Source organism: Elaeis guineensis, chromosome 3 (assembly GCF_000442705.2).
Source record: "Elaeis guineensis isolate ETL-2024a chromosome 3, EG11, whole genome shotgun sequence".
In the NCBI taxonomy this organism is placed as follows: domain Eukaryota; kingdom Viridiplantae; phylum Streptophyta; class Magnoliopsida; order Arecales; family Arecaceae; genus Elaeis; species Elaeis guineensis.
Window position 1 is genome coordinate 89,794,612 of NC_025995.2, and position 11,609 is coordinate 89,806,220.

Below are 11,609 nucleotides of genomic sequence, written 5' to 3' on the forward strand. Positions count from 1 at the left end.
TCTATTTTCTATATTTATTTATCAACATCATATTAGACTACTGAAGTTAAAAATAATTCTAAATTGATCTACTCAAAATAAATTTAGCCCTTACCTCATCGAAATACGCATTTTGGAGTCCGAAAATGTGAAAGCAGATGATACCATAATTTTGTACCATTTCAAGACCTAAACTGCACATCATTTGTCATATCAAAATTATCAAGATCCAAATAAATTATAAAATCCTATAAATGATATATATCATAGCCAAATATAGGAGTAGATATGCTAGCAACCTCCAAATTTAATCAAATCTCAGAGTCCAAACAAAACAAACATAATCCAATTCATTAATCCAACATCATCATGACCATGAAAATCTAAGCAAAAGATTTTCACATTTTCATAACAAAAAGTCAAGCACTCCAACAATAGCATCACATGAAATACTAGTGTCTAAAACCTGATACACCAATGCCTGAGTCAAGAAGGGTAAGCACGTACTGCCTCTTCAACTGTGGCGGAAGGGAGAAGAATACTGCACTCTTGCTAGGCTCTGCTGTGAGAATATCAGCCATCTTTATCACTTCACCACTAGTCAATGCCTCCAATGTAAGTAGCTCCCCCACTACTCTCGCCGCATTCTTCTCAGCCATCTCTTGCTCACGTGCCATTGCTTCAGCTATAGTACCAAAATGCATATCCATGTGCGACATAAATGTCTCAAGGTTCATAGACATGGCCTCTAAAGTCTCCTTCATAGGATCGGATTCTCTCGCCATCCTTGCCTCCTTCTGTTGGACAACTTTCTGCTTCTTTGCCTTTCTCGAGCTACTACCAGATGTCCTCTCTATCGAAGGAGGCTGTGTAACCAAGTGGCTTCCATCGTCCTCATCCATGCTAAGGTCTATTGGATCTTTACCACTCAAAATAGCTGCCTCCTCTCTCTCTATATTTTCAATAGCCTCTACAAATATTTCAGCACCCTTTCCTGTCGCCCTATCCTTTCCATAGATCTCTTCAAGTACATCTAGATAAGAAAAAGCTACTTCCCACAAACCTTTGGTAGACTCATGCACCTGTCATTAGAAAATCATATATATTAAGAGATGAACAACAAACAAAATATTATTTGAGTTACAAAAATAATATTTATAAAATGTACCTTGCACCACTCCATGTACCATATTTTATCACAAGAGATCATCTTTTTTTGATCATTCCATGTGCATCCCGTTTGTGATAATATCTTTATAATAGCACTATGCTTTTGCTTTAGATATTTTATCTTGGATTCAATATGTGGAGTAGCCTTCAAACCACAACCAGGTAGTTTTTCTTCAATCATTTTCTCCAACTTATTCATATATCCATTCTTAAAACCACCCTCTCCTTTCTATATGGGATCAGTGAACAACTCCTGAAGGCATTCCACTAACACCGCATCCTCTTCATTTTTCCATGGATACTTGTTCTTTCCTCTGCCACGATTAACTTGGCTACATTCATCAGATTCCATCCTATAATAATTATAAATTATGACTTTAATGATCATAACAAGTATAGCCATTATCTTAAAATCACATATATTATAAGTATATAACAATAATATTGTTAAAATTCAAATATGAAGTACATAAACAAGTAGAACCATGTAACAAATAGATTCATAATAAGTAAATAATTTCATAACAAGTCCATAACATACTAGATCCAATGTTCTGATATTCAACTAAAATACTTGAACAAAAATAAAAAATATATAACACAATCAACTCATAAAAGATGTAGATCTCCAATTGTTAAACATTTGTTGAGCTAGAATGTTTCTGAAATTGGTCCAATGGTCAGATGTCTCAAAAGTAGTGATGTACTCAACTTCATCCTCTCTCTGTTCTTCCTCTCCTTCCTCTTCCTCTTCATTTTCTTTCTCTTCATCCTCTTCTATAGGGTCTCTATGCATATACCTTCTTATTAAGTTGTGAAGGAGACAACAAGCCATAATAATACGACATTGGGTCTGTATAGGAAAAAATGAAGGGCTCCTAAGAATTGCCCATCGTCCCTTGAGCAATCCAAAATATCTCTCAATCACATTTCTAGCTTGAGCATGTTTCTTATTAAAATATTCTTCTGCAGACTGTGGTCGTCGTCCATTTCTCCACTCATTGAGATGATAATGTTGTCCTCTATATGGGGCAAGAAATTCCTCTCCGTTGGTGTATCCGAAATCAACCAGGTAATAGCAACCTTGACATATAAAATGAAATAGCATTACATATTGTAATTATAACACAAGAAAATTAAAATGAGCTTCATTTGTATGTTTGTGTTCATCAGTATATATACATACCTTGAGGCACTCTTAAACCATTTGGTCTACTTATAGCATCTCGAAGCACACGAGCATCATGTGCAGAACCTTTCCAACCGGACAGCACATATATAAATTGCATGTCAGGCGAATAAATACCTCAGACATTAGTTGCAATATCACTTTTTCTTGTTCGATACCTTGGTTTGTCCTCGACAGAAACGATCACTCTAATGAATGTACCGTCTAATGCTCCTAAGCAATTCTAAAACACCAAAAAAAAATTTATAAAAATATCTAAGTAATAAGAAAATAGAATAAGGTGTATTATCATATACCTTGAAACATCTCCATGTATCATCCGTGCAGTCCGCTGCAATGGGCTCAGGGGTTTTGAACAAAACTCTATGTAATTTCAATATGGCTTTAAGACATAAGTGAAACTGTCGACTCACTGTTTCTCCACTTCTATCAAAATAATTTCTAATTGTCCTATTTTTCTGATGGTGGGCTATTGTGTAAAGAAACATACTAACAATTTCTTGTAAGGACATATTTCGGGAATCTCCCAATCCTCCAATATCTCTAAGCATCTCATAGAGTATACCAAATGTTCTTCTATCCATTCAGAGTTGACTCACACATATTCTGTCATTCTCATTAATAAGCTTACCTAGGTTTTTAATTCTTAACAATTTTCTCTCTTTCTTTTTTGCTATCAACTGATGCCTCCTAAGGTAGATAAATCCCATGAAATACCAAGTCAAATATACCACAAACATTACCACAAACATCATACACATAATGCTAATGTAACGCATCTTCTCCTTCTCAAATCCATAGGGCGACGAGCCATTTCTTGTGTACACAATTATCCATAGTATTATCTTTTAGCAAAAATATTGATAGCCAATAAAATAAAATTAGTAAATAAAAGCCAAAAGCTTTGTTATAAAATAAAAAAGTACCTGATTACAAATATTTTGTTAATATTTGTAACATGTCCAAAAAAACCAAGGGATAGGAAGATGAGGGGGAAACACGCTAGTAAGGTTGAGGACCCAACAGAAGCCTGACTACCTTGTTAGAAGGTGGACATTATGCTGAAATCTAATCAGGATTATCGTATTTCTCAGGAAAGAAAACTCTGCATGGTTGTCCCTCTAGAGCATCTGACATGTAGTATTGTTATCTGACAGTTTTCTGAAAACTGTCTTTGATACAGAGAAGGTAAGCTTCATTAAGGACGAAAGGAAAAATAACCGAGACATTAAGGATTCTTATCTTTTTCTTGAAGAAAGAATATCAGTAGCTTGGGCAAACATAGAGCAGATCTTAAGTGTCTCACATTAGAACTTTGTATTAAAATGGCAGTCATGAGAGAAATTTGTAAAGTTCTAATCTTAACCTGACTCAAAGATTAAAATATAAAAATAAAACCGCACTTGTTAAAAAGCTAATAGTTTTTTCCGTGAGATGTTCCTGACTACTTTAATTTTTGTTTTTTTTTAGAAGAACCACAACAACAACATGTCATTTTTAATCTATATCTAATTTGTTGGTTTCTGTCAGATATTTTCAACTCTTCGAAACAGAATTGTCTATTGATTTTTTTTAAAAAAAATTATCTATGAAATTTTATTTTTCTTGTGTATGTATGTGCCCTATTGCCGGATCTAATGGCTTTTGCTGTGTCAATCAGGAACGACAACAAATAATTCTTAATTTTTGTTTTTCTACTATGAAGATTCCAATAACAAAAGTCCTCAGAAAAAAAACATAGATTCATCAAAGACAAATAGATTTCATCCAATATCTATGATTACTCCCAATAAAAAAGAAAATCTCCACTTGTTTTCTTCTCAAAATAAATGATACTCTGCATCAAATATCTCCAACACTTTCCAATACAGAACTATTTCCTATTGGAATTCCTTCCTTTGTTTTTCCACATCTAGTTTCTCTACTTACAAACAAATGTAGACTCTCATATAAAAGAACACAAACATGACTCGGTTCCATAAAACAGTTAATAAAACCAAAATCCAACATGGCAAGAGAAAAGATCGAAGAGAGATCACCAGTGATTCAGTTGTCACCAATAAGTCTTCACTAACCAATAGAAGGGAAGAAGAGATCAAACCTTGAAGAAATAAGAACGCACCGGCGATGGCAAGAGGGAGAGCTCCAGAAGTTGAAAAAAGAGACGGAGAGAGATGGGAAACCAGATCAACTGATGATGAGAAGAGGAGAGGAGAGGTCGGCGCCGTCGACCATCGGCAAAAGATGGAAAATCACGACGGCAACGAGAGGGGAGCCAGGGAGATCCACCTATGGCTAGGGTTTCTCCATCATTTTTTTTATCGGGTTACAGGGTCCATGGCCATCGGGGAGAAATGAATAGGAGAGTCATCGGGGCCATCCGAGAGAAATCGAGGGGCATTTTAGAAAATTTTATTTTAAACCCTGGAATGGATTTTGAATCCATAGAGAAGATCCGTGAATGAGTTTTAGGTAGATTGATCCATTCTCATTCCACCCCGAAATTAGAATCGGAATGGGACTCCTCTCAACCAAACGGTTGGAATGAGAGTCATCCATTCCTATTCCGATTCCAACCCCTATTTTCTCCAACCAAACGCTCCCTAAATGATTTGACCATTCTGATTTCGATTCTGATTCCAATCCATTCTCATTTCGATTCCGATTTTAATTTTAATTTCAATTAAGTACCAAACACCTCTTAAAAAAAATATAACCTCCCCTCCCTCCACCCCTACCTATTTTTTTTTATTTAGTTATTTATTTTGGTATAAAAATTTTGAAGAGCTCCTTTACCTTCACCTTAGATGCCGGAGAGATGGAAGGTGCGTGACAGCTTAACCCGATGACTGCCACAACGCCATCGTTGCCTAATCCGCATTAATACCGTGGTGATCGCTTGGTTGACCGCGTCTCTTCGGTGGTTACTTTCATCTATTTCAAGACATTTTAATTACTCAAATTAGGTCCTCTGATTGGAGATGAGGATGCTATTGGATTTCCACGGACTCCACGGCATTTCACATTACTATTTCCACCCAGTGAGTGACCCACAATTTGCCCACGTGCAGGGCTGCAAGCGCTCGTGTGCAACTGACACGAACCTCGACGTGGCATAGCCGTGAAACATGCGTCAAATTTTTGGGATGTTACATTTTTCTTCTCTTTTGACACTTATACAATCATGAGTTGATCTTTTAAGGCTTAATTTTGCTGCTCTTTCTCTGATACCAAAGAAAGATGCTGCAAGAGCTCCTTCGGATTTTCGAATAATTAGTTTTATCGATTCTTGTGTCAAAATTGTCATTTTTTCTTTTTTTTTTTTTGTTTTGAGTGTTAAAGGTTTAAAGGATGACGTTTGTTGATAGGTAAAATTACGGAGTTGAGAATAGAGAAGATGGGACTCTGCCTTAGCCTGGCAGCTGTTGTGGATAGGTAAAATTACGGAGTTGAGAATAGAGAAGATGGGACTCTGCCTCGGCCTGGCAGCAGAGAAGTCAAACAATGGGAAAACCAGGGGACATGAAATCCAAATAATAGAGAGAAGCTTTTACGACTGCAGTAGCCTTTGACGTTGACTTTTATTTTCTTTGTTTGAAGTGTTCATGTTCATGCCTGAGGGGTCGACAGCAGGTTCCATGCTGTAGTCTTTGAAGTTGTCTTTTACTTTTTTTGTTTTCTTTTTGGTAAACTCTTTTACTTTTTGTTGTTTGAAATGTTCACGTTCATGCTTGATGGGTTAACAGCAGGTTCAGATTCCATCAGAAGCATACCCCGTGCCAGCGGGTTCCAACTGAAACTTTTGGAAATAAAGAGGACTGGTACATCAGGTGCATCAGCTGCCATGAACTCATATTTTATACATAATATTATATAAAACACAATCTATCCAACATTATGAAATTTGATATCAATATTTTCTATGCGATATTATATAAGATGAGCATTTATTTTTCTCTCTCTGCATATATAAATTGCGCATCACTAGCCAGTGTTGATAGGATTGTAGATGGGCTATATTGGTTCCACCTCTCCAAAGTCTCTGACCATAAAATACTACTAGGATGGAGATTAGCTCATGAAACAGATAAAATATCCAATAGATATTCACAACTAAAATACTGAAAAAAACCTCAACATTCAGCAATTTCATTTTACACACTTTTTACCATCTATTTCAGTCCTTAATGCTTTCTTTGTAATATGGCACTCATATGCACAAATCCTTGATAAACTTAAGCAGTCATCTCACACTAACAAATAAAATAGACTTAAATTAGAGGTTAAAACAATATGGACAAATATTTCTTTTTTTTTTTTTTGGGGTGGGGGGGTAGGATACAAATATTTCACTTTGAAACATAAGCCACCCTTGATTAACCTCCTTAGCCTCCACTCAAATAAAAAAAACAAAAAAAAGTTGGAAAAAACGTAAGACAGCCTTTTCTTAATAATACCAAAGCAATAAAAATTCTAAAGGCCCTATCTAACCTGTCAAATCACGACCACTCTCGACCTCCCACCGTTGGTCCGTGTCCCTTGCTTTCATGCCCATTTCTTTTTTTTTTTTTAAACATTCCTTTTATTCCCTTTTTGGCCTTACAAAAATTCAACATAGGCTTTTAAATGTACCCAACGAAAAGGTTTTAATACCTGCACAATAAAAATTAGTGGCCACTAGGGCATCTACCAAATCACAACTACTCTCAAACTCCAACCCGACTCGTATTCCTTGCGTTTATGCCTTTTTTTTTTCTTCCTTTTTAACTTTCATTCTCACTTTGTCCTCGTGCATATATTTTTAATACCTATGCGATAGAAATTAGTGTCAATTCATGACTATAAGCAATTTCTATTAGTTTTTTTTTTTTAGTACAATAATTTCTGACTTTACTATATATCCTTATAATCATACATATACTTTTGATATATATATAATAACTATTATTGATGGAACAAGGCTTTGATATTTTTTTTATTAATTTACTTAACTTGTATTGTTATATTTTATGGATGTACTATGGTCCCCTGATAATCATATATGTATATTCAGTATGGATGCAGTGATAGATAGTCATAATATGTGCTTTTTAGTATTTATACTAATTCTATACATATTTTATACAAGATTCAATAGCATTTATTATAAATGTTTAGGGTTCTTTATAATTGTATATATATTTCTAATATTTGTAGAATAATAATTTTTAGTACTATACGATTTTCAACGATTATATAAGATCTATGTATGCAATTCGAGGTGCACCATGTACTGAAAAATAATTGTTAGTACTGTATTCAAACAAAAACACCAATACCCGGCTAGTTGTAAGAAGTAGATATTTTCTATTCAATGCTTTAAACCAAAAAATTGATTATTTTTGTCTTGATTTGTTAGCATCCGATCACAATTTGTTTTTAGACGTTGACCAAAACAAAGCCGTCACATAATTTTTTTTAATTTTTATGCTCAGCGGAGCTAAAAGATTTTCAATTAAAAAAAGATTTCCGGTTGGGGAATGCCACGCGTGAAGGACAGAATGGTTTGGACTTTTTGGACGCCGTCACTTTTGTATTGTGTGATATTGCCAGGAAGCTTCCTGCTGCTCGCCGTCACAACGCAATCATTTTTCTTTCTAAATGTGGCTTTCTGGTCTACTTCCTCCGCGAGAAATTATTGCCTGGACGCGCGGCCGTAGCTGATCCCAGTCAAGGGATCTTCCCCACCAAATTCGCGTCCCTGACAAATGTCCCTTAAAACCAAATCTGCGACAGCGACCCTACTGAATTTTGAGACGGACAGGTGGTAAGTTGCGGAGTCCGTGCTTCATCCCAAGACCATTTTTAATCCGTCAGATGGCGACCTACGCTGGAACGTGGGGCCCCCAACGGAATGATAGCGACCACATTAAATTTTCCGAATGGCCAATTTTTCCACAGCGTGGGTCCAGGGATAGATAGCGACCACATTAAGTTCATGGCCAGCGATTGTCCTGACCCTTCTTAAAATGTGATCGAATTGTTGAATTTGTTGTTTGGCATTTCGGATTGGAAGTTGCTTGCCTAGCAGTTTATTTGATTTAATCAAACAATTTGTTCAGAATTAATGCGTTATGGCTGAAAGTTTGCTTACTCTCATCTCAGTCCATTTAATAGGTCCAAATTTTTTTGACTAATTGATATATATCCGAATGATGCTAGCGTCTAGCTGATAAACCATGCGTTATTGAGGCAAGAACGAGGAATAGCTTACCACAATGATTCCAAGGTGGGTGCTGTTTCTTTTGTTTGACAATAATACCGTATTATGATGAGGTGATTTGATACATAATTTATGGATAGTTTTCTAGACATTGGAGAATTTTGTCGCAGGCAACAAAGGCAAATTAGAAAACTGAACTTTATTAACATATATAGATGGCAAATCATCCTGTCTTTATTGGCTAAGTTCAACGCACTAAATTGAAGACTTGCCATCCTTGTGCTTATCCCCTCGCCTTTTCAGGTCAAAGCCCATACAGTAGTTTGGAGACTAATGATACAAACCAGATTCGCAATATTTTATAGTTTGCTAACAAAAACTTTAGAGGTGGCAATTGTTTTTGTCCTGTCTTATTAATCACGCATTTTAATCCTGAATAAAACTAGTTTTGGACATGCATTACTTCGTCCGATTTTGGGTCTAGACCAAATTGACTTGTCCAAGTATAAACCAAAGTTGAGCTTGATTTTTCAGTCTCTAACAATTCTCAATGTGGAGGTGGTCTAGGTTAGATGAACAATTACTAATTCAGACTATATCTTTTTTGAAATAATTTAGATTAGTTATCCAAATAATGATACTTTCATATTTCCAAACCTTGAAATACCCATCCCGTAGCAGATCCAAACACACCCCAAGTTGTCTCGGAACTTCTTCCATAAGGCAGTGAAGAAATTTGACAAAAAGAGTGAAAACATACAAAGCAAATTCCCTGGCGAACATACTCATATAACTACAGGAAGAACAAAATCAATAAGATTTTGCCTAATAATTGCAATGTTAACAACAAAGAGATTCCCCATCAGCCATTCAAATTTAAAAAATAATCAATCGGTTGAGCACTATTATAGGCGGAAATACTAAATTTATGACTCCAACAGCAACGACAATAAGCACCCAATTAAGTGGGGAAATCTTCTCATAGAAAGATCAGTCCCTTCTAAATTCCAAAACCTCGATAGATACATGCGTTATTTAATAATAACACTAGTCGTAATAGACTAATAATACTGATTGAGAGAACAGCCCTTCAAATCAGAATTAGATGGCGTCTTTCACCCCTTCGCCCCTGTTTCCCATCTCGCAGAACAGGGGAAGGAGTGCAATATTTGGCAATGAATGTACAGCGCAAACGGCGAGCAGGTCCTCAGTGGCTTCGTTGTTCTCAGTCAACGCATCAGCAACGAAGGAAGGCAGGGGAGAACCAGTGACAAGGTCGGGGACGGCCTCCACCAGGCTTCCAGACGGCAAATGACTCGCAATTAAAGATTCCGGATGGTCGACGACCGTATCCTCGGCAGCTTCGAGGTTTTCAACCAGGGACAGGTTGCACATAAAGAGAGGCTCTGGACGGCCGGTGACGAGGTCGTGGACGGGTGCAGGAGTCCCCGCCGGCTGGAGGCGAGAGGGGGGAGGGGCGAGAAAGAGCGCGGCGATGGATGCTGCCGCGACCACATGTGTCAATCGCTGAGCGTAGACCGGCCGCAGAGGCACACTGGAGACCACGACGTAGATGTGGACGAGACCGACCGTGAAGGCGAGGAGACAGGATAAGAGGTATAAGATGGAGGCAGGGTCGAAGTCTTCCGGAGTCCAGAGAAGGAATCCGGCGGCGCCGATGCAGACGGCGGAGAAAAAGAGGGGGTTTAGGCTGGGGCGGGGAGCGGCGATGCGGACTACTTCAGCCATGAGTTTGGTTCGCAGAGGAAGACGCAGGCCTCTTCAATTTATGGGAGTTCGGATCCTCTCCGGTGCAAAACCCAAAATCGCGCCGTAGGGTATTTCCAGGTTTTTTTTGATGAATCCACCTAATCTTAGCGCCAACTTCTGGTTTTCTTTTCTAAAGAGTAGGACGGTGACGGATTCCAATGTTTGCGTGAAGCTGCCTTCCCAACTGGAGCCTCCCGCACGACCGCCCATGGCAGTTTGTGGCAGAGAGAGAGAGGGGATGGAAATGTCTTATCTTCCCAACTGGAGCCTCCAGCACGACCGCCCATGGCAGTTTGTGGCAGAGAGAAAGGGATGGAAATGTCTTATTTAATTATAATATTACCTGCAAAATATTCTTATAATGCTGATAAAATAAAAAAATAAAAATTTTGAAACTATTAGTAAATTTTCTTCCTATAATTTTTGGATCGAATGATAGGATAATTATAATATTTTTAATACTATATATAAATATAAAATAAAAACATAAAATAATATTAATAAATAAGAGATGAAAAATAAAAATATATACAATAAAATTCTCTCCACCAAAACCCATCATCATCATTGATCTCTTTGCATTTTTCATATCCTCCAATTTTTTTTCCACTTTATTTCATTGTCAAAAATTCACACCATCACACTAGCTCTCCATCAACATCATCATATAGTCATTTTTCAACACTAACACCGTCACCATCATTGTTACCATCCACAGTCTTTTGTTTTTTGTATCTCTCTTTCTTTCTCATATCTTAGCACCATTGCATCAGTCCTTCACTATCAATAACATTATCTGACCATTCTTCAACATCAATAATATCATCATCACCATCACCATTTGCAACATTTTAAATTTTTTTAAAACTTTTTGTATCATCAATGTCATATAAAATTTTATGAATGATATGATTCATATAATACTTGCTATATATTTTTTATGTATTTAAATAGATTTTCAATATTTACCTCATAGTTTTTGATTTTCTTCTGACCTAGCAGTAATATGCTGATATTTGTATACATGAATGTTGATTGTTATTTTTCCAACTTTTCTATATCAATTTGTTGATATTAAATTTTTAAGACAATATGCATGACATGGTATATGTACACAATCACAAAATTAATATAATCTTCAAAAATTTTAATTTATTGTAAAGCTAGAGAAGCCTATAAAGAGGATCACAAATTCTTACAACAACATGTTAACAAAATAAAGAAAGAGAAAATATAAAAGATATGTAGTTGGCAACACAACAAATTGAACCATGTTATCTAGAAGATCCAAAAAAATGA

The 11,609-nt window shown here is 36.5% G+C and overlaps 1 pseudogene; it reads right to left on the reverse strand.

Annotated features, from left to right (window-relative positions):
- Positions 1–1,753: 1,753 nt before the first annotated feature.
- LOC140856266 (protein ANTAGONIST OF LIKE HETEROCHROMATIN PROTEIN 1-like) lies at positions 1,754–3,117 on the reverse strand (annotated as a pseudogene).
- Positions 3,118–11,609: the final 8,492 nt, after the last annotated feature.